The 24,116-nt window shown below is 47.9% G+C and overlaps 1 protein-coding gene across 2 annotated transcripts in view; it reads right to left on the bottom strand.

Annotated features, from left to right (window-relative positions):
- The window catches only part of MYO5B (myosin VB), a 345,627-nt gene that overhangs the window by 208,647 nt on the left and 112,864 nt on the right, over positions 1-24,116 (bottom strand). The gene's annotated exons all lie outside the window — the stretch shown is intronic.

Raw genomic sequence — 24,116 nt, 5'->3', positions numbered from 1 at the left:
TCATAGGACAAAGCATGCTGGCCTCCCCTTCCTCCCAGTATACAAACACGCCTTGAGACTGTTCAACAAATATTCAACTGCTGCATGTTAGCTAAAATAACTTTAAGCTCCATAAGCTAAAAGTCCTGTTAGCAGGAAAATGGCCTCTAGTTCATTCATTCATCCATGAGTATTTACGGAACACTAGGCAAGGTGCTGGGACACAGAAGGTGGGCAGGGAGGGGGGGGGACACGCCCTTATCTTCGAGGATCCCCAACCACATCATGCAATCAATCCTGCTTCAATGGTCGTAAGTTCTTTAGCAGCACAGACACCCCTAGCACACAACAGGGGACCTCACCTAATCCAGGCCATTGGGAAAGGCTTCACTGAAAAACACGATCCCAGGTGAAACCTACAAGAACAAGGGGTTGGCTAGGCACAGAGAGGAGAGAGGAGGGGTCTGGGCTGAGAGGTTAGCTGAGAGGGAACCTCAAAGCCATGCCCCTGATTTCCATCCTGGGGCAGAGAGGAATCATGGGGTGGCCATCAGCAATAATGCATCCTGCCTACTTGTCTAGCTGTAGACAAGTCTGGGGCAGGCAGGAGTAATGCTCACTGGAGAGCTGAAAGCCAGGCAGTCCACAGTGGGGATGGACTCAGTGGGAGACAAGCAGGAGGTTCTTGGGAGCCTCCTTACGGGTTGTTCATTTTATTCCACACCCAACGGAAAACTGTACATGGGTTTTAAACATGAAGAGGGAGATGATCTAACTGCAGAATCAAAAGATTGGTACTTACACCTGCAGATGGCCAACAAACACATGAAAAGATGCTCAACATCACTAATCATTAGGGAAATGCACGTCAAAACCACAATGAGAGGTCACCTTAAACTTCTCAGAATGAATAAATAGGGAAAAAACAACAAGTGTTGGCAAGGATGTGGAGAAAATAGAATCCTGCTTCAATGGTCGTAAGTTCTTTAGCAGCACAGACACCCCTAGAAGGCTTGTGCACTGTTGGTGTGAATGCCAGCTGGTGCAGCCACTTGGGAAAAATAGTATGGAGGTTCCTCAAAAACTTAAAAATAGAAATACCATATGATCCAATAGTTCCACCACTGGGTACCTACCCAAAGAAAACAAAAACACTAATTCGAAAGGATACATGCACCCCTAGGTTTACTGCAACATTATTTGCAATAGCCAAGATGTGGAAGCAACTTCAGTGTCCATTAACAAATGAACGGATAAAGAAGATGCGGCGTCCACACGTGGGAGTGTCACACAGCCACAGGAAAGAATGAGATCTTGCCATTTGTGATAACACAGAGGGACTTAAGAGGGTGTTATGCTAAGTGAAATAAGTCCAAGAAAGAGAAATACCGTATGATTCCACTCATAAGTAAAATCTTTTTTAAAATGAACAAAAAGCAGAATCAGACTCAGGAATACAGAGAACAAACTGACGGTTACCAGAGGGGAGAGGAGTAGGGGGTCCAGCAAAATGGGTGAAAGGGAATAGGATGGACAGGCTTCTGGTTGTGGAATGAGTAAGTCATGGAGTAAAAGGCACAGAAGGAATACAGTCAGGGACAGCGATGTCCCGGGACAGGAGCCGGCAACGCTTGTGGTGAGCACAGCATGACAGAGAAACTTGTGAGATCACTATGCCGTACACCTGAAACTCAGGTAACTGTGTGTCAGCTCTGCTCAGAAGAGGTCCACCCTTACGGACTGACACTATAAACGACAACAAAGCCTTCCAGAGCAGCACGGTGAGACCTTCTCTCAGGCATCCTTCCTGGCTGTCCTCGCGGGAGCACTCACGGGACAAACGCAATCAGATAATAAATAAATAAAAATAAAATAAAAACTTAAAAAATTAACAATCACACAATAAACATTGTTTATTCTGTCCCCGCCCTTGAAAAAACAGTGTTTGAAATCCTTCTCCTGACTATTCCTCCTACTGCCTCATTTAGTCGGTACTTTGCCATTCCAGACCACTGATACCCCATTTCCACAATACTTCAGTGCTCCTCATAGGGCTTCTGAGTCCTCTTAACTCGTATAGTTCATCCTTATCCAGCTCTTCCAACGCTCTTCTATATTTTTCCAATATGGAGCTTAGCTATGGTTTTAGAGAGCAGAGAAGTTTGACTCTGGAACGTTTTGTCTGCATCCATCAGCAAATAGGCACAATAGCATCTTTACTGCTGGGACCTTGGGGGATAGGGGGGAAATGTTCCAACCAACACACACACTCTGGCTGAGTAGCAGCCATGAAATGGACTCTGACTTCCGAGTCAAGAAGGTAGATGGGTGTCTGCTGCCTAAAATCACCATTAACCAAGGACCTCGAAGTGATGTCCCTGATTTCCATCCGGGGGCGGAGAGGAATCATGGGGTGGCCATCAGCAATAATGCATCCTGCCTACTTGGAACTGCACCATTTTTTCAATAGTAACGCTGGATAGAACGCTCCAACCAAATCTGCTGTCAGATGGCCACAGATGGTCTAGGATGATCAGAGCTAGCTCACGTCCTCTATGCCAAGTGATTGTGTTTTAGAGACCGATTTAGATGTGGTATCATGCGGAAATGTCACTTCAGGTCCAGCTGAAAAGTGGGAGTGCAGCTTGGAAGAAGAGCTGACCTGAAACTGTGTGGCCACCCAGCAAAGACTCAAGAGGTTCAGAAAAAGGAAGAAGGATAGACGAGATTGGTGTGAAACCCTCCAAAAGATTATGGGGTCGGGGAGGAGGGTGGTTCATCTCCATGGGAAGAGCTAAAAGGAGAGAATGTAGGTTCATCTTCTCCATCTAAAACTGCCCTCCCCCACCCCCGAGCAGGCAGCACAAAAAACCATTTGAGGAGGAATAACGAAATGAGGGGATCAACGGTGCTTCCTGTTCAAAGTAGCAGGTTACCTAACGCATTGCTGGACCTCATTCTGGACAGGCTGGTGGGAGTCTCTGCTGCCCCTTCAGTTCACCCGAGCAGCGCGAACACACCGTCCCCATAAGTCCTGCTGCTCTGGAAGGCGATCTTTCAGGGTCTGAGTGATCAATAACCATCCAGTCTTGGGCTTTTCCTTACCAAGTATCCAAGCATGTTCTACAAATCTTATGTACACAATGCCTTTGATCTGGAAAGATTTCAGATCCGGAGTTGCTCTGAAATGAGGACGATTAACTGCAATTCCTCAACAAATTCCCACCTTAGGCAAATGCCTTACACATTAGATAACTGGTAGGCTTTGACCAAATGCATTGGAGGATGCATGCATCTTTAACAGGTGCATATCCCAGGTACACCTACAAAATGTTCAGTCATTCAGGTTCTGGACGAAGCCTGAATCACGTTTATTCTACCCATGTCCACTTAGGTGTTAACACAGGGATACACCCAGGTCTACGGCCCTTATCACTTCCCTGGGTCCAGCACAGCACAGACAACAGCCTGGGGAAACACCACAACAGAATGACCACAACACCTCCAACAAAGGTAAGTGATCCAAGCAGTTACCACTTCAATAATCAAAGTGCACAGAAGGAAAGAAAAGCTGTGCCCAGCTCTGGACACAGGTTGAGGCATATTTATTCTTTTCAAGATGACTGAAAAACGTGGAGCTAGAAATACTCAGCCAAAGGCAACCACGTCTTGGTGTGGAATATGTGTTGGTCTGGAAGACAGGTTATCAAGGGGGTGCAGACCTCCCTTGGCACCCGAAGAGAACTTTCCTGGACAAATCACTCAAATTCCCTGGGCCTCGGTTTTCCCAGTGAGCAGGCTGGACTAAAGGAAGTTCCAATACGGTGCCTGCATCCATCATTCAACCACCTCCTTGCTTCCCAAGAGAGCTACCCTGTGGCACGGATCTTTTTGCACTGATACGTAACACATCCATAGAAAGAGACTCGTTGGTGGCTCATCAGAAAGGCCTCCCCTCTGACCCCAGGCCTTCCCCTTTAGGTGAGGGAAACAAGACCCCCTCCCCACAAAAAATCAGTGCCTCACCCAAGGCTCTCTAGAGTCAAAAAAAGTATCCCGGGAAACGGATGAAAGGAGAATGTTCTCCGGGGGAAAATAATCGGATGTTTAAAATAGCCCACTTCTTGGCCATTCCCTCTCCTGCTGGATCCACCATCTGCTTGTGTTTAACACGGCACCTTCATATTTTGGTTAACGCTGAGCTCTAGAGTCTGTTTTTACTGCTGACAGAAGGACGGAGAGCAGCATCGTGTTGTGACAGAGACCCACCCCTCATGGCGGAGACGTGAAGCATCACAACACCAGCAGATCTCTCCCTGCCAAGTCCCAACGTCCCCTCCCCACGTTCAAGGGCTTCATGAGCGGAGCGTTGTCCGGCCTCATCGTCCGCAGGCCCGCAGCTGGAGGCGGCGCACGGTGCGCAGTCTTCCTTCTCCATTCATGTCTTGTATATGCCCATCCCCCTGCCCTCACTCCTAAGTGCTGCACAGCCAAAAAGCACGATTCATTTAGGAAGCTTACAACCGTTTTCAACCCACAACCTGCAACCCTAGAATTCTGTGGGACGGAAAGAATAGATTTCTCATATATTTGGTCTTTGTCCACAGTTCCTGGCTTACAGCTCCTAAAACCCTTGAAATTTAAGTAATAAGAGGATAAAGGTATCTCTTATGTTAGTGAGGTGGTCTGTGCACACCACCTAAGGATGGGGCCTTGTGCCCACGAAGACCCACCATGGGATTAGAAGGTTTAAACTTTCAGCCCCAGCCCTAACATCAGGGAGGGGAGAGGGGCTGGAAGTTGAATTAGCCAATGGCCAGTAACTCAGAAGCCTCCATAAAAATCTCAGAGAACAGCTTTTTGGCTTTTTGTTGGCAAGCTTGCCTGCTTGCAGAACCCTAATGCTCCCGTACGTGGCACCAAGCCAGGACCCAAGCTCCTCTAGGACAAAAGCTCTTTTGTTTGGGATCCTACCCTATGTTTCTCTTTATCTGGCTGTTGATTCATGGATTTCGTCATACCCTCTGATAAACTCAGTGTCCCTGATGTTTCTTCAAGTTCTGTGAACCACTGCAGCAAGTCAGTGGAACCTAAGGAGGCGGCCACCGGAACCCCCTGTCTGCGGCAGGCAGGCAGAAGCACGGGTAACAGCCCGGGCCTTGCAGCTGGCACCCTGAGTCTTGTATGACTGAGCCCTTGATCAGTGAGATTCGTGGCTAACTCTGAGTTCTTAGACACCCTAATGGTGTCTGAGCATTGCTTAGTGTTGTGTGGAAGGCTGGAATTGGGTCCAAGAACACTTTAAAAGACAAGCGTTTTGTTTAAGACAGCTATCCTTATAGACACACTGCGTATGTGAAGGGCCCGGAAATCCGGCCAAGTTAAGGGACTTGGCCAACTCAAGCCCCCAAAAAAGAATGGACCCAGAAACAGAACTTACTCCCTGTCTAGTGCTCCTTCCATCCCTCCAAGCCCTATCCAATATTCATAGCCTCCTCACCCAAGGGTTGCAGTCAGTCACCAACACAGACTCGGCCACATTTATTCAGGTGCCTGGAACATGTTGGAGACAGCTGGCCCTTCCCCTGGAATTAGAATCTCTTCTCGATTCCTGCTCTGCTGTCTTAGTTCGGGACTTCCTTTGTGTCAAGTATGACAAGCAGTTCTGAATTGGACTTCTCTCCAGTTTCTTCTTACTGACTGATTTTTTCCAGACTGCTCACTTCTGGAACAGCGCTCACTGGGAGGGTGGGCGGCAGCAGAGCAGGGAGAATGGACAAACTAGTCCCCAGGGGACATGTGACAATGTCTTGATACCTTTTTGGTGTCCCAGCTGGGTGGGGATGGTGGCGGGGAGGCACGCTATGGCTCTCCAGTAAGGAGAGGTCAATGATGCTGCCGCACGTTATACCACACACAGAAGAGCCCCCGTGACAGATTATCGAGCTCCAAGTATCAATAGCGTCAGGGTTGAAGAGCGTTGTTCTAGAGTTAACATCCAAAACACGACGACAGCCAAGAACAGAAAACAAAGCCTCATCCCTCATGAAGTCATTCCCCTGCTTAAAAACATCCATGCTGTTCCAAGATAAAGTTCATACAAGACTTCACAGTTAGGCGCAGGTAACTTTTCTGGCCACATCCCCAGCCCCTTCCATTCCTCCTATTTTTCCAAAATACCTCAGGAGCTTTCCTGTCTGTTGCCCATGCACATGTTTCTTCCTCTGCCTCAAACATCTTCCTCCTTCTTCCCACTGCCCCACTGCCAGTCACCTGCTAAGGTCCAGGTGAAATACCGCTTTTTGCTTGAGCTTTCCTATTTCCGCTGGCCCGAGCGGCCCCCCTCCCCCATTTTCACTAGAATACCTTTCAATTGCACTATGTTCCCTTGTATAGAGGAATCCCTAGGGTAGGAATAAAATACCAGTCTTTAGGTCCCATGCATGTAGAATAGGGCCTGCCAAGTGTTTTGGGGTGTGTTGGTTTAGTGGGTGAACAGGCGCGGGCAGACTCCAACACTGTAGATTCTTGCTTCTCCCAGCGCACAACTACAGCCTCTCCCCCACCAGAGCTGCTAAATATAGTACCATCTAGAGAGCTCACCAGCACAGGGCTGTCACCAGCTTGGGAACATCTGGGCAAGAGGACGAGCAGCTTTGTCTTTGAACTCCTGCACAGAGGTCTGACGATGCTGCATTTCTATGGAGTTAGCACACCCAGAGCTCATCTTATCGGCCAGAACTCCTGGTTCTTTTGGATTTCTGGATCCTAAAAACTCAAACTTGGATGGCAAAGGTGTGTTAAATGTGGTGTTTTGTGCTTCTCTAAAGCTAAAAGGAAGAAGGCCCAGGGAAAGATCCTTAGCATAGGGGTAGCAATCATAAGGGAGTATCCACCAAGAATTTCCACCAAGTCCTGTCAACAAGGGGGAGCTCAGCAGCTGTCTTCCAGAATGTTCTGTGTCACACAGGCCATCCATTTTCCATCACTAGGAACAAGCAACTTCTACAAGACTTAGGCTAAAGGCGAATAGAAGGACCTAGTCAACACTGAGGTTTCCTTGGCATGACCAGGCCATGTTAATTCTGCAGGAACACCTCTCTGTGGCCTCCAGAAAACACTGATCTCAGCCTTGTGGGAACTCCTTGCCATGAAGGAAGGGAGGAGGCAATTGCCTAGGCAAAAATTAGCCAGAATACATTTGTAGCCTACAGAACCAGAAACCAATAAAACAAAACAACAACAAAAAAGGGTAAAAGATTACTTCTAGTATCTGCCTATAACCTGTGAGGATCCCACCCAAAGTCTATCATGCATCTTTGCAGGTACAAAGGTAGGAGAAAATAGCCAACAGCGAATGGTTTATGTGTTCAGTAACTCTAGTCTGAGGGAAAGTTGGAAACCGGGGGGCTGGTGGTCTGAATGTTGGTCCCAGCCTTGTCCACAACCGCTATGTGACTCGGGACAAACCACATCCTCACTTCTTTCCTCAGCTTCCTTGTTTGTGGGAACTGCCGGTCTTACCTCCCAAGGGCATCAAAGGACAGTAACTCCACCCAGACGGTAAACCCCTCGCCAGGAGCCCAGAGGACACTGCCAGGCACCATGGCGGGATGCAAGTCTTCTAAGACAGATTTGCCCTTGGAGAGCTAACAGCACAGTTAAGAAAAAAAAGAAAAATAAACATTCGTCACCAATTAAAAGAAAGAGGCAGGAGCGGAGTTCCCAGAGATGAGCACGGGACTCAGTCTGCAGAGCGCTCCCTGCCTTGGGAGATGCTGAAATGTGAGCTCGAGCTCGCTGCAGCTTGCAGTCCAGGAGGAATGAATCCCACAGAGAACCTGGCCCTTGTGACCAGACACGGGTGTGAAACCAGGGCGGCTGTTCCAGGCAGGAAAGCCAGGGGCGCAAGGGTTTTTGCGGGGAGAGGGAAGTGCAAAAAGACAGGCTGGAGTCGCATCCCAGCAGAGGACACAATTCCTAGCGAAGGGGGTTCTCACCTAGTCCTTCCGCCAGGAGAAGGCCAGCAAGTCCGAGTAGGAGCGGGGAGCGTACAAGAGAGGCCAAGTGCAGCCTCCGGGCATTGTGCAAAGGCTAATTGTTATCATTGCTATTCCTGGCACCTAGGGCTGAAGCCCGGCATCCTGCACAGGATGCCCAGATGGCAGAATAAAAACATTAAGACACAAGACAGGCCAGTGAATAATTTATATCAATTTAATCACTTCATAATACTCTGTACCTGGATGGAAATGGCAAGATAAGCCGAAGATCTCTGGAGGCTGAGCAACCGAAATCCAACCAACGCGAGCTTAGAAGGAGGAATCTTCCTCTACACAGATGTGCGGGCACAAGCCAGCTTTCCGAGACATCGTGGCTTGCTTGACGGCAGTCCTGCTCGTCTTCCTTTCCCGGCTCTCTCCATCCAGCCATAAGTGACGGAGCGGCCCCGGCTTCTCATGTAGCTCTCTGCCCACCGCCACATGTAAAGCATACACACCCCCCAGTGGGATCATGGGATGAACTCCCATATGCAGAACAGTTCTGACCTATCCACTGAGACCTAGACCCATAGCTCCGACTTCAGGTCTTTGACACCGAATGTGTATTAAAAGTTGAAAAGGCGTAACAGAACTCTGGGATCCTATCCTACCCCTGTTTCTTCCCTAAGTCCTTTCCATCTCCAAAAACACCACCTCAAAAATCTACTGGACTGCTCAGGCCGAAAGCCTTGAGGTTGTCCTGGCTTCCTTTTCTCCCATCAGATCTACACCCAACCCAGCAGCACGACCCACAGCCCTACCTCCAGAAGGGAGTGTGGGTCAGGCACGTCCCCACTCACTGTACTACTTTCCCTTCTCTCCTGGGCTCTTCCTAAACCTTTACCTGGTCTCTCCTTCTACATTCAACTTCTAACAATCATTCTCTCAACAGCAAAATACAGATCATGTCACTTCCTTCCTTAAAAGCGTCCACTGCATCAAGACTAAAACACAAACCCCTCATTAAAGCTGTCAAACTCTGCCTGTTTTCCTCCCCACCATCCATGCCGCATTGCCCAACACACAGCACTCCAGCCATACACGCCTCCTCTCTTTCCTGGGACTTTTGAATTTGCAACGCTTCCCCTTCCTCCATGGCTCTGCCTGGTCATCCACCCCAGCTTAAAGAGGCCCTTCCTGAAGAACCTTCCCTAACTTCCGATTGGCTCTTTCCTATCACTTTCTACCATACCCCTGATGGTATTTTCTTCTTTGTGTTTATCTGAAATGATTGTGTTCACCTCTTGCCTGCTTCCAGTTCATAAATAGAAGTTCTAATAGGTTAGAGACCTGTTTGGTTCCTTGTTACATCCCCAGGGCCTGGTATTTGACAGGTGGTCAAATATTTGCAGAGGGACCAAAGCTGAAACGATGTTTCACCTGTGCAGGAAACAGCCACATTCCAGCTGTTTCTGCCACAGTGCTAAGGTTCAGAAGAGCCAGGCGCCTCTGGATTCCATGGGTCTGGGGAGCTTCACAGGGAGGAGGCAGGATGGAGAATGAGATCTCAGGTGCATGCCCAGACACTGAGGAACCCCAGTTTTAAGCACCTACTGGATAGTGAAGAGGAGGAATGGGGAGGGAGGCTGACACACAGGAGCACCATTAACTTTACAGCATGGATTAGTCTACATTTCCCTTCTTCCGATTTTTCTAAGGGAACTTCTGAGCACCATAGTCATCACACCAAGTATTTTCTATTCATGGTCATTTAATCCTCTTAACCCTTCCCATGAAGCACTACGTTCCCCAGTTCTATAAACGTGGGGGCTACAGCCCGTAGAAGGCATGCAGCAAGGGCAGAGATCCTGGGATGTCTGAGGTCCTGCCTTTCCAACCACACTACACTGCGTTCCCCACAAGACAGACCAAAAGCTCTAGTCTTTTGGATTCAGAAAAGTGGCGCCAAAAAGGAGATGACCACAGGGCAGGGAAGACCGAGTCCACTGTAAACAAGCTGTTACACTCAGTTTGGCTATAGGAGTGACAAGCTTTTATCCATAACATGAGCATGGGGCCAGAAACCGAAGCCAAAGTCTTCCAGCTCTCTACACTCCTTCCTGCCACTACTACATGTTTCCAAAGATAAATATCCATGCCACTGTGTGGCTCTACCAGGAAATGCACACCAGGCCAGGGCATGCCACACTGCAGAATCATCAGGACTGGACTTCGGTTCAGCACGTCTGAATGTTCACTGCAATCCGCATCCAAGAGTGCCTCAACCCTGATAACCCCCCACTGCCCTCTCCTGGATGATCGCGTTTGAGAACCAGTCCCAAGTGCAGCCACAGCGGGGAGGGCAGCAGGAGGCAGGTTTGACAGGATGTTTCTTTTCTTTAATTGCCAAAGATGTGCCAAACAGCAGCCCTTAGCCAGCAGCAGAGCTCATTTCTGCTAAGATGCTAAGACTCACTGCTAGGATCCTTCCTTGAGCTGTGGGAAGTGAACGGAAAGTAAGGCCAGTTATGAGCTTGTGCCCTTACGGCGGCAGCAATGAGTATCATCCCACGTTCCCTTCCGACCCCTGGACAGTGAGGGGCTCTAAGTACCACAGAGTAGGACCTGCCTCAGAACAATGGAGGCAAGAAGAGGAAGGAGGGAAGGGAGTAGAAGGAGGGAAAAAAGGGAAGAGGAGTAAAAGCAGGGGAAATTACATTAACTCCAAGCAACAGCATACTAACCAGAGGTACCCTCCCCTTTTCTCTTCAGAAGTGAAAACCATGGGTCAAGACTACAGTGAGCTACATCAGCCACCCCTTTACTTGGGTGTGAACAGCCTCTGCAGTAAGCAAACAAGCACTAAGGAGAGGAAGAAAAAAATCAAGGGTAAGCAATGACCCAACCCAGGATACATTCAGTTCTAATGCATGTCTGTCTACACGGCCAATTTTGTAAACCACCCATGGGGAAAAGGAAAGTATTAGGCACACACACGTGCAGTCAAGGCTCCCAAGCTTCTCAAAACTCTGACCTTGTCTGGACACACCAGACACCTGCTCTACCCTTCCCAACCCCATACAACACAGCCATAAGCTACTCATGTTCCTCAAAGTAAATAAAGTGGAATTCGATAGGTGGTCCAGATAAAACATTTCCAAAAGTTGGCCATGATATGACGCTCACGCAGTGTGGTACTCTTTTCCTACCAACTGGCGTGAGCAGGAGTGTCTGGCTAGCTTGAACCACAGTACTCCACAGCCCAACATCTGTGCCATTGTCCCTGCCAAATCCTCCAAGAACAATCCGATAAGCAGTCAGAAGCTACTCGGATTTGATTTTCAAAGTTCATCCAGAATATTCCCAATTAAATAAGTAGCTTGGCAATAACTGTGATAGAACCAGTCAGGACATTAATGTCTCACTTTGTAGTACACTGCAAAATAAAGCAGCCCAAATGGAGAAAACTCACGTTAAAAAAAATAATAATACAAGATAATACCACAAAATAATATTTTGGTCATTCTTATTCATTAGAAGCATTCTTAAAATACTCCATTCCTATGCCTATAAGGATGCCAACTGTCTTTATATGTGAGGGGCTACTCTCTATGTAGAGATTATATCCCTAACGAAGTGTCTTTTAAAGAAAAAAAATGGAGACAGTCAATGGCAGTAGGATCTCGTTTGTTACAGTTAGTTTATCTTGGCCAAGTTGAAACTACCACTCTACACTAGTGACTGCCACTCTTGTCATCCATTTGTTCTGAGTTTTTTATGGTTTTTACTCATTATGAAATGCAGTCTGGGGACCATTCTTCTATGGGTAAGGTTTATAACTTCTTCTTACCCATTCTTCTGTGGGTAAGGTTATAGCTCAAAGCATAAGTAGGGTTCTAGGGGTGCCTGAGTGGCTCAGTGGGTTAAGCCTCTGCCTTTGCCTCAGGTCATGATCTTAGGGTACTGGGATGGAGCCCCACATAGGGCTCTCTGCTCAGCAGGGAGCCTGCTTCCCCCTATCCTCGCCTGCCTCTCCACCTACTTGTGATCTCTGGCAAATAAATAAAATCTTTACCCCCCACAAAAAGTAGGATTCTAGAAACCAGAGAGGTTTGTTACTTTACTGCATGCCTAACTACAACTAGGGAACTATTTTCCAAGAGAAATGAACCTATAAACTCGAAGTGGTCCTGGATCCAACTCCTTACCTCATGTAAACTGTGAGGTGCTAACAGGTAATCAAGAATATGAAGTAAAAGGTTCAATGGTCAAACACGCCAGGAATATTGCATGTCCCACTTATTTAAAATAGATTCATAATGTTCATCTGCATGTTAAAGGTTCAACAATTTACAAAAATCTGTTTAAGCAGAATTCTCAATTGTACCTAAAAAGATGGATTTAAAGGAATGCAAAACCCTAAAAAATAGTCCAGTAAAGAAATGGGCAGAAGACAAGAACAGACACTTCTCCAAAGACATACAAATGGCCAACAGACACATGAAAAAATATCCAACATCACTAGCCAGAGAAAAACAAAACCACAATGAGATAGTGCTTTACACCAGCTAGAATAGCAAAAATAAACAAGACAAGAAGCAAATTGTTGGCGAGGATATGGAGAAAGGGGAACCTTCTTACATTGTTGGTGTGAATGCAGGCTGTTACAGCCAATCTGGAAAACACTATGGAGCTTCCTAAAGATGTTAAAAATAGAGCTACCATATGACCTAGCAATTGAAGTACTAGATATTTACCCCAAAGATGCAGACATAGTGAAAAAAAGGGGCACATGCACCCCATTGTTCATAGCAGCAAAGTCCACGTTAGCCAAACTACTGTGGAAGAAGCCGAGATGCCCTTCAACAGAGGAATGGATAAAGATGATGTGGTTCACATATACAATGGAAGATTACTCAGCCATCAGAAAGCATTAATAATTACCATTTACATTGGCATGGATAGAAGTGGAGAATATTATGCTAAGTGAAATAAGTCAAACAGAGAAAGGCAATTATCATATGGTTCCACTGATATGTGGAACGTTGGGAATAGCATGGAGGACCAGGCGTGAGAGACTCCGGTCTCCGGGAACCAAACTGAGGGTTACAGAAGGGAGGGCTGTGGGGGGTGGGATAACCAGGTAATGGGTATTAAGGAAAGCATGTGACATGATGAGCACTGGGTGTTATACACAACTAATGAATTGTTGAACACACTATGTCAAAAACTAATGATGTCCAATTGAATGTTAAAAAAAAAAAAAAAACCCACAACCTCTGGAGAAAGATCCCTGTTTCATGAAATACATTTTGGGAACAAATACATGGAGGGAAGAGAAATTCAACAAAAGTCAAGTATCCTCTCTACCACCTATTTGCTCTGTGACCCCCAACCCCCACCCTAAGTTTTCACATTCCTACCTCTATGTTTCCTCTTAGGACTACTTTGCTGGTCCCTACATGTTACAGTAACACAGCTATTGTTCTCCAGTCAACACACACAGAACTGGAAATTCCCATGACAACCACATACAGGACTGGACAGGAAAAGCCATGCTCACGGTAGCACAGAAGGTGTCATGGCCTGGACTTACAGGGAGAGAAAAAGAGAACCAAGGTAAAAACATGGGAGCTTGGCCAATAATGAAGTTTTAGACAAAGTGGGAGCAGCCCCTTTACCCTAAGTCAATCCATCTCTTCATGGTCAAGGGAGGCTATGCCAGAGTTTCCAAGCTCAAGTATCTGGTTCCTATCAAACTTCAAATCCTGCAGGAGGAGGTCCTACGGGTAGATAGCATTGATGAATGCTTGGTAGCTTCTGAAAAGTGACTTTCAGGTCCCTGAGCATCTTGGGAAGCAAGTTTCCCTCCGGGTCCCTTTGCATCACACTAGGCACATCTGCCCGTGCCATTCCGTCTCATTACACCGGACTGACAAAAGTGTGAAAGCATGCTTTGGTAGGTGTAAAAAGGTGAACATTTCTATTTCATGTCCCAGAATGGGATTACAGTGTAGGTGCACACTACTGGCCCATTAGTATTCTGATGGACCTATCCACCTCTATATCACATAAGAACTTGAAAGAAGGCCCAACTTTAGTCATCAGGGAAATGCAAATTAAAAACACAAATTAAAAGCACTCTCCTCCACCAGGATATACACAGAGCAGAACAGCTAAAACAAAAGCAACAAGCACTGCCAAGGATGTGAAGCAATCAGAGTTCTCATACACTGTTCCTGGAAGTGTAAACAGGCACCACCACTTTGGAAATGTATTTGGTAGAATCTATGGCTGAATAGGACAGCCCCTAGCACACAGCAATTCCACTCCTAGACAGGTACCCTAACATGCATACATACAATTACCAAGACAGGTACAAGATTATTCCCCATGGCATTTAACTGCCACTAATTGGAAGTAACCCAAATATCCTTCATTTGAAGGGGCAAATAAATTCTAATATATTTACCTTATAGTATGCCATATGGCTACAGTAATTAACAAACTACAACTAAATGCAGCAAAGATAAATCCCAAATATAAGGTTGAGTAAAAGGTAGCAGATATACAAATATATACTCAATTATTCCATTTATATAAATGTCAAGAACAGACTAAGGCAAGCAGTGATGTCAGAAGTGAAGACACACTCGCTCTAGGGAAGGGTAGAGTGACTGCAGAGGCAGCAAGGAATTCTGGGTGTACTGCTAAGTCTCGGTCTCCATCAGCACTGATCATAGGTGGGTTCAGTAGGTCACTGTCATTAAGCTGTACTCTTACGTGTGTTTTCCTTAATAGGTGTTTTCATTAAAAGCTTCATAAAAGCAGCTAGTAAATTTTGCATCTGTTTTAAAACCTCTTCAATATTTGTGTCTCGAATATTTCAGTCCCCCCTCCCAAATATCTAAGATTCATGTTCCAGGAAAACATGCCAAACTTAGCCTACAGCCGTTCTTCCTCCCCAGGATTCTGTCACATACCCCCCAGGGCAGAGCAGGTGGTAGCAGAATATACCTGTGGGCCACCCCCACCCCAGACCAATCACAGTCTTCCTACCTCCACTTGAAAGTTAGCTCTGCCTGATGAAAACCCTCTTCATCCCTTCCCTCTGGGCAGAGCTTCTTCTCCAGCCCCAGGATGGAGCAATCTCATTCTCTTTTAGACACCTGCCAATCTTCCCTCCAAAGCCCACTAACGGATACCACTTAAATGCCTGCCACCTCTTCTCTAAGGACATTTGTCACTCATCCAGGTCCCTAGAGAAGCCTGGCCAAGAGGAGGCGTGGGATAGGCATGAGCTTCTGTTCGGGCATAATGAGACTGTGTGGGGCAGAGCACCTGCTATTTCACCCTTGGGAAAAGGCCCAGCTGGGGAGTCTCCAAGGGCATGCCTGCTTTTCATTCTGTGTCGTCTGTGTTGGGGCAGACAATCCTAGAGAGAAAGAGTACAGGGCCGTGTCCCAACCAGCTCTTGAAGTAGCTCAACACTATAATGATTTGATACCAATGATTAGGTTAACGACCCACAGTTAAGTGCCTACTAGAGACCGAATGTTTGTGCCCCCCCAAATTCACGTTAAGTCCTAATACCCAATACGATGGTATTTGGAGGTGGGGCCTTTGGAAGGTGATCAGGTCATGAGACTCCGCGCATGAGATGTGTGTCCTGACCCTAACGGAGCTTCCTTAGCCCTTCCTCCACAGGACATTACAGCAAGAAGATTGCCAATTAGGAAAAAGGCCCTCACCAGCCACCAAATCCTGGCTCCTTCATTCTGGACTTACCAGTCTCCAGAACTGTGATAAATCAATGTTAATCACATTGATAAGCCGAGTCTAGGATATGGTTACAGCAGCCTGAAAGGGTGAAGACACGACCCTTTCTCAAAGGCCCTGCATCTAGGTGTAAGGAGAAAATGTGAAGGAAGAGGCGGCGAACACACGACCTCCTCCCGGAGAGCCCCTCCAGGCCCTTACCTTCACCCAAGCAAATGGAACACGGAGCCCCTCCTCACTGCTACACCCATTTTCCCACCTGTCTCTTGAGCCAGTCTCAAGGGCTCTTGAGCCACAGCTTGCTCCCAAGCAGACATTTTTATCAAGTATGGCAGGGCAGGCAGAGACCCAGGGTAACTTGTCCCACAGCTGCCCCCGAGAGTCATGGTTGATAAGAGGCCCCCAGCCCCCAGCGTGCCTTCAGAGGCCAGCCACATTCAGAGGGAGCCTCCTGAAGGAGCAGGTGCTAGATTAAGACCATGGGCAGAAAGAGAAGCTGAAAAAAAATACTTCACACTTGGAGTCGTGCTAAAGATAACAAACTGTGGAATATTTGTTACCTACAGAGCCCCACCCAGGTACTAGAGTGAGCCACATTCTCGGGCTAAGTGGCCTGAGCAGATGCAGAGGCACAGCTCTCCTGCCCAGCATGTCAGAGTGTGTCTGCGGCCCAGAGAGGGTCTCTGATGGGGACCTGGCAATTTGAGTCCACTGTCTGCCCATCCCATTCTGTCCAAGGGCCTGCATTTCATTTCCTAGCTAGGGGCTAGGAAAATCTTTTTCAGGACTCTAGGAGGCAAGCCGAACTTGGAAGAAAGCGAGGAGTCAGCTGAGGTTCAGTCATGCCTTCCAAGGAAGCATCTCCTGTGTTCTCAAGTGGCTCTGCCAGTACTCCCTTCATCCTCCACCTTTCAACACACTGACAAGGCCTGCATTGACGTCAGCCTTTCCAGTGGTTCCCCTCCCTTGACTGGGGTCAGCAGCCCTGGGGATAAACTATCCTGACCCATGGTCATCAGCGGATCGGTGGGCAATGCTGGGTGAAGACGCCCCATCCCCAGAGCCCAAGGGACGGTCTAGCCCATTCTCCCACATAGGAGGATCCTGAACCCTTGGGAAAACAAAGATCTATTTTTAACTAACTTGCTAACAGCCAACAAAAGCTAACTGATGGCTCAGGCGGCTGCTAGTTTTTCACATTCTCTACACACAGGTGATTCATCCACAAGTGACTGGAAAGGTGGTGGGAAAGGGGCGAAAACACCATGAGAGAAGAACATCCCCATTGTCAAAGTGTACAAACCCTGTACTGTGACAGAGAAAGCACTCTCCAAAACAAACTTATCCTACTCGGAGGCTGGTTTAGGAGTTTGGAAGGGGTCAATCAGGTACCCTGAGATACAAAAGACTGACATAGAAAAAAAGTCTTATTTCTGGGAAATGTTCTCAGTGCAACTCACACTTGCTATTGTGGTTCACATATGCAGGCTTCTCCATCCTCCCTCCATTTAACCTCTGTTGGGGGGAGGAGGGGGACCAACCTGGATTCCAGAAATTTTCCGTTTTCTACTGAGAAGCAGCCACAGAAGAAAGAAGTGTTTATGGCTAGTCAGCGGCTCTTCCTGCCCCATCGACACCTACTTCAGGTTCCCCAAAGTCTTGGTTAGAGAGCTTGAACTTTTACCAGAAGGTGATGCATTTAGTTTAGCAATACTCCCTACTAAAAATGCAAATACACCTCTATGAATGTGGTATGCTGGCAATTCACATCCTTACAACAAATCTGTTTATGGCCATTTGGAGGGAAACAGAACAGTTGAGAGCAGCTGCTCAGAGGAAACGTCTTTAACATGGTCAAGCCAACCTCAAAAGTGATGAAGCTCTGGGCCTATGAAGGAACCAAGGGCCGGAGGAGGTTTGAAGAGAGGGCAAACGTAACAGGAAGCAGGCAAAATGCTAGATAGCACCATCCCCTCTAAACCACAAAACACATCCTATAGTCAGTCTCCAAGACCCAGGTGTCACTCAGCCTCACAGAGGAAAAGTATTATAGCTCAGGTGCACAACAGACCAAACAGGTTGACCAAGAAAGAACCCCCTAAAGATTTCTAGTAGATAATCCCAAATACATGGTTAAAATTTTTTGTGAACACTTATCAATATTATTAGAGGTCTCTTACACTTAAAATGCATTCTTAAAAACTCACACTAATTCAAGATCAAGAGCCTCGCTCTGGACTCGGCTTAACGCTAGAACTGTAAGCCAACAGATGAAATACACAACTTCTAGATCACCGATCCTTTCTACCTAAGAGACTGTCTGGCCTTGTCACTGTAGGAGTGGAACCTAAATTTCACCCAGATCCCCTCCCCAACTGCTTTCCCAGATCCCCTCCCCAACTGCTTTGCCTCCTACGAGCTCAGCCCTAACTCATGGATACGCATTTCAGTTTAGATATGGAACTCAAAGCTACACCCCACCAATACCATAAAGACTCAGATTGGAGGAAGAAGGTGGCAGCTTAGCAAGCAGGTTACTGAGGACACAGGAACACCAGAGAACCAAAGATATGAAGACAAAGTGGAGAATTCATTCTTTGTTTGGGGACATGAACTTCACTTTCAATCACACCCTGGAAGGCTTTCCTCCAACTGGCCAACCATTCTGAAAATGTATGACTCAATTACAAGGTTGCTCCCCAAGGCCAGATATCCCTGATGGTGAGATGGGAGTACCCCTCTGTGCAAGCATCACCCCCCCTCGACCCACAGAGATCAGCAGCAGTCTCTAACTCTTCCATCCTCGGGCACCCCGCTCCAGTCCACTAAAAGGGTGATTTGCAATGTGAAGCGAATTACAGAATAGGACTCTGTCATTTCCCTGAACAACTGCCACAGAAGTGTCACAGCAAAATGACTTCAGAGCCAGACTGTCTGCCTCTTTGCTGTGTGGCTTAGGCTGGTTACATAACCTCCCTGGGCCTCTATCATCAGGTCCCTCCGGTGCTGTCGATGGGAGGAGACCAGGTCATAGAGTGTAGCGTCCTTAGAACAATGCTTGGCATCGCTTAGCTAACACCTAGTGGCGAATTTCATCCACTCGAGCCTCTGTTCCCTCCTTTGTAAAGGGAGAAGGGGGGGGGGGGCGCACACAGAATGCCTCTGTCCCCTCTTAGTCCTTCATCCAGGATGAATTCTATGTCAGTTCCAACAGAGCAGAATAGTTGTCCTCTGTTAGCTTTTCCTTTCTGGGTTATACTTTTTTTTTTTTTTTTAACCTCCACGTTAAGCATTTTTGTCGTCATCTCTGGACCATTCTGTTATCTGTCCCTCACAGTGGATTGGTTGATAGAAAAATGTGTTCACCGGGAATCTAAAACCCACCATTTGAGACGGGGACAGGACCCGGAGAAGGAACCGCCAACTCCATTTCCAAATCCATTTTTTAAAAATCTCTGGCCGAAAGAGGATGATTGGTTTGGGCTTACATACCCTCAAGGCTGGGGAACTCATCACTCACAGCTGGTCTGGCTGGAGGCTTCCAGAGTTCTCTGCTCTACCTTCTGGGAACTTGTGGCCAGATCCATACTACCAGAGGACCTGGATGCTTGCTGCGATGGACTGACAACAGAACTAACTGGCTTACGGTTCAGAGGACCTTAAATCTTCCCCTGGCTTGAACAACCCCTCTAAGCAGTAAGTGGGGGTAAATATCATTCCATCTCCAGCAAAAGGAAGGGACCGAGGAAGCAGGGCTCTGCAAGTTTAAGGGACAGGCTCACTTGTCCTGTGCAACTGCAGGATCAGGACTAGAACCTGTATTTTCAAACTCACTCCAGGCAGGGACTGGAAACTCACTTTCCAGTCATTTCCACCGCCTCCACACCACCCAGTTCAGAGCCACGGCATGCCCACACAACCCCTGACGTGATGAGAAACATCACGGTCCTCCCAGCCCCTCCTGCTTCTTCCATCTGCAGCATTCATCACGAGTGGTCAGCGGCTGCTTCCCAGCACATGAGCAATGCAACGTTAGTTAGTTTAATTAGAAAAACAAAAAGTGTGTCAGGAAAAGCATGCACACATATTTTTTAGAACTTCATAAAACCCCAGTCTGTAACACCTAGAGTCCTCACTAGCTAGTGACCAGCCCATGTCCACTCCCAGGCTGAACAAAGACCACTTTATCCACATCCTTTTCCAAAGTGGTACCAGCCACTCACCCATCACCGCCATCTTAAAATTACGCATCCTGTGACACTGAGATAACCAAACTGGTTGAAGCTTTAAGTTACAGGGCGATGTAATCACCCGCTAAAGTGCTAAGATCATTTAACACGCGCCTGCCGGCCGTGACATAGCCGTGGCCCCCGGGCAAGGACAACCCCTCACAAAACAGACCCCCGCCTCGCTGGAAGCTCCGGAGAAGCCGTATTTCCCATCTCAGCTTGGAGCCTCATAACAGTTAACACAGGCATGGCAAATGGTCAGAGGACACAACTATCGCCTCTCCTACCCCACAAATTGCCATGTCTCCGGAAATGTCTCCATCCCCCTTCTGTGCGCACAGAGTCCCCTTCACTTGCCCCAGGTTTTGGGACGCTGCCGTCTGAGCTGACCCTGAAGCACTTGCCATCACGGTGGAGCGGGTGAAGGCAGGGGGAGCCCAGGGTCAAGTGTTCCTAACGGTGCAAGGAGAGAGGTTGTGGCCACCTGCCCTGGGAAGATGAGGAAAGCAGCCACGCATTAGCACCAGCACACGGGGCTCTGTTCAGAACTTCAAGTTCTCCCACCAAGGAACCTCCCCAGCTGCTCCCAGGAAAACTCCTTCCAGGTGGAAGGTTTCTTTCCAGGATCTTCGTTATTGCTTTTGAAAACTTAATAAATCCTTTTTAACTCTCAGCATACAGGGAGAAAGTCTCGTCCCCATCCTGATTAACAACGCCACATTAATAAAACATTCTTGGATCCATTAGCTGGAATAAATATTTAAGCACTCATGAGGCAGGTGCCAGGACAGCCGCGTGGACGATTAAGACAGTCCAGGCACCAGTCCAGTGGACCGGGCCTTCCCAGGGCTTGGCCAGGTCTTCTCAGCCCTCTGGGGTCACGCAGTAGTCTCTTTGGCGGGGATGCCTGTTCAACAACGTCGGGGCAAGTCCCCAGCCTTACAGCGAAGCCAACAGAGATTCTCCTTCCAGAAAGGTAAGGACACTGCACTAGGCCCCAAGCATCTTCTTGTTGTATGCCCCAAAGAGAGCCTAATGAACACATACCATAGGCAGCCACCCCCGATGTGACTGGAAAGTTGTCAATTGTACAAAACTTTCTAAGTTTGAGTATAACGTAATGACATGGGAAAGCGGAAAAACGAGTCAGGTGAGAGCCAGGTCATCAAGGGGAGGGGGTAGGGGGTTCTGATCTCTGGCACAGAAACGTGACCCATCAAATCCCGACTACTCATTGAGCCTCACTATGTTTACTGTTGTGAACCTCTAGCATATCATGGTTTTTAAAAAAAAATTTTTTAATAGGGTGCCTGTGTGGTTCAGATGTTTAAGCCTTTGCCTTCGGCTCAGATCATGATCACAGAGTCCTGGGATCGAGTCCCACATCGGGCTCCCTGCTCCTTGGGGAGCCTGCTTCTCCCTATGCCTCTCTCTCTCTCTCTCTCTCATGAATAAATGAAATCTTTAAAAAAAAATTTAGATGGGGTGCCTGGGTGGCTTAGTTGTTGGACATCTGCCTTCAGCTCAGATCGTGGTCTTGGGGTCCTGGGATTGGGCCCTGCATCGGGCCCCCTGCTCTGGGGGAAGCCTGCTTCTCTTCTCCCACTCCCTGTGCTTGTGTTCCCTCTCTCGCGATCTATCAAATGAAAAATTTTTTTTTAATTTTAGATATAAAATATTGTAGATTTTTATTGTAGATATTTGTAGAGGAGTTCGAGAAGACATCCATATTCCCAACATACGGTTCTTACATTTTACAGCCTATGCCTACTCATTAGCCAACTGAGCCACCCAGGTGCCCCTAGTAGGGGTTGTTTTGTTTCGTTGTTATTTTTTGGGGTTTCTGTTTGAGGGAGGGTGTGCACGCACGAGCGAGCAGGGAGTGGGGAGGACAGAGAGAGAGAGAATCCCAAGCAGGTGCCCAATACGGGGCTCGATATCATGACCCTGAGATCATGACCGGAGCCAATATCAAGAGCCAGAGCCTTAACTGACTGAGCCACCCAGGTGTCCCCATTCGGTTTTTAAAAACAAACAGGAAGTTACGGTGTAGGGTTCTCTCCTCATCCCAGTGCCCTCCCTCTACCCAGAAGATCACCATGACCTTGACAGTGGACTGACTCCCTCACATCCGTGTCAGTGCACCATGACTGCACACATACCCATAAATGCACACTACAGGTTGGCTGTGTACTTGAGACAAATGGTAGCATAGAGGATACAGTCCGTATTCTGTCCACTCACCACCGAGATCGCCCTTGTTACACAGGAACCTGAGGCAGTCGTCTCAGTAGTCCACTGGATCTGTGCGCGCCACGAGTTATCCAGCTCTCCGACTGCTGAGCCTGGACGATATCCCAACATTACTCAGAACCTACCATGTATGCCACACACTGTGCAGGTATTGAAGACCTAAGAAAAGAAATTCTGTAACACTTGCCTGTGGACTAAAAAGAAAGAGGGCCCTTGTAAAAATGCCAGTGTTGGAGGAATCGTGCTGACCACGTCAGCAGCCGTGGGTCTTTATGTGTAGAGCTCAGGAAGGAACAAGGCTTAGGAAAGGAGCCTAGAGGTCTCACGTGGATAGGTGGAGGCCCAAGACACAAGCACAGAGAAGCAGGCCAACGTAGCGTGTGACGAGTCAGTCCACAGCAACACGAAACCTAAACATCGTTTTATGCCACTAAATGGAGCAGTTGGTATACAGCAACAGAGAACCAGAATAGAACTCTATAACATCCCCAGATCAGACCAGCCGGGAGTGATGGTCCTCTCCAGCAAGTCCTGCAAGAGATCCGCAACCGTGGCAGGTCTAGTGTGTCTGACAGCTGTGAACGTAAGCACAGTTCATTGCCAAACACCTTAACTGCATGTGGCCAGTGACGCAGCTGGGATTTCAGCCTTCTCCCAGCATCCTAAGGGCGCCTTTCTGAGGCTACAGCCGGGTAGGATTCTGAGGTTTGCCAGCATCGAACAGGTGGTTGTAAAGCCAAAGGATAATAGAATTCTATCGTGCTCGTCTGCATGTGTCCATCAGCTCTGCAGACCTCAGTGAAAACCATCACGTGAGCACGTGAGACCAGCCACAAAGAGGCGCAGGTGTGTCCCAGGGCAGGCGGAAGGGCCGGGGAATGACGCACAAAGTACCCAGCCCAAGTGGCTAGCTCAGCCCAAGGAGGTGCCTTTTGCAGCAAGGAAGGCCTTTTGTGAGGAAAACAGATGCGATGCTAGGTGCCCGCTTTATAGCAGGGAGGAGGGAGAACTTCCACGTAAACCCACCAAGGAGAAAGTACCGAGGGCCCCAGGAACATAGGTGACGGCGTCACCGACTCAGACAGCGATTCCACCAGCTGGAGAGGGAAGAGCAGCTCTGATGAAAAAGTAACACTGGAGGCAAGCTTTAAAGGGCCTGCAAGGACAGGAAACGGGCGTCCTGGGAGGGGAGGCTCACGCAGGACACACAGCAGCCAGGCTGGGGCGGATGGGCCCGCCTGAAGGCCACTGTTGGTTCGGTGTACAAAGGACAGTAGGCCTCAGTCCGAATCCTTGCGGACCGGGGAGGACGCTGAGTGCCACACCGAGAACGAGGACTTCACACCCTACACAGCTCCTCAGCATCTGAGCCAGATAAAGGGGCAAGCAGAACGGAGCCTCCGGAAGCTTCACGTGGCAGGTGTCTGTGCGAAGAGCTACCAGACACACATGCGACGCACATTCCTTTTGTCACCACCCCAGGCAGCTTCAACAGAGGTGGCAACAGTAGGGAAACCAGAGGCAAAGGATTTCAGGCAGCTTGAACATCCGTCTAACAAAAAGCAATGGTGTTGTTCTCTGTTTAACTCCAGGTTAGTTCATGAGGAATAGAAGAGACAGCAACGAAATTCCTTTTAAAAAGCTACATTTTGACACATCCTCTTGCACAACCCCTCCTCCTGCCCTCTTTCAAGCTCAAGCCTGTACTTCAGAAATTGTTCAGTTTCCCTAATTACCTGGGTTACACGTTTGAGCACATGGTCATTTAAAATGTATGCATTCGTGGATGTATAATTTATACTCCCCAGCTTCCAAAAAGGACTTGTGGCAAAGCAATTCATTTCATACTGTCTTTGCCAGTCACTGTTCCACATATGCACCTCATCTACCCATC

The sequence above is a fragment of the Mustela lutreola genome, chromosome 11 (genome assembly GCF_030435805.1).
Source record: "Mustela lutreola isolate mMusLut2 chromosome 11, mMusLut2.pri, whole genome shotgun sequence".
Classification (NCBI taxonomy): domain Eukaryota; kingdom Metazoa; phylum Chordata; class Mammalia; order Carnivora; family Mustelidae; genus Mustela; species Mustela lutreola.
This window is presented reverse-complemented; position numbering and strand designations above follow the sequence as displayed.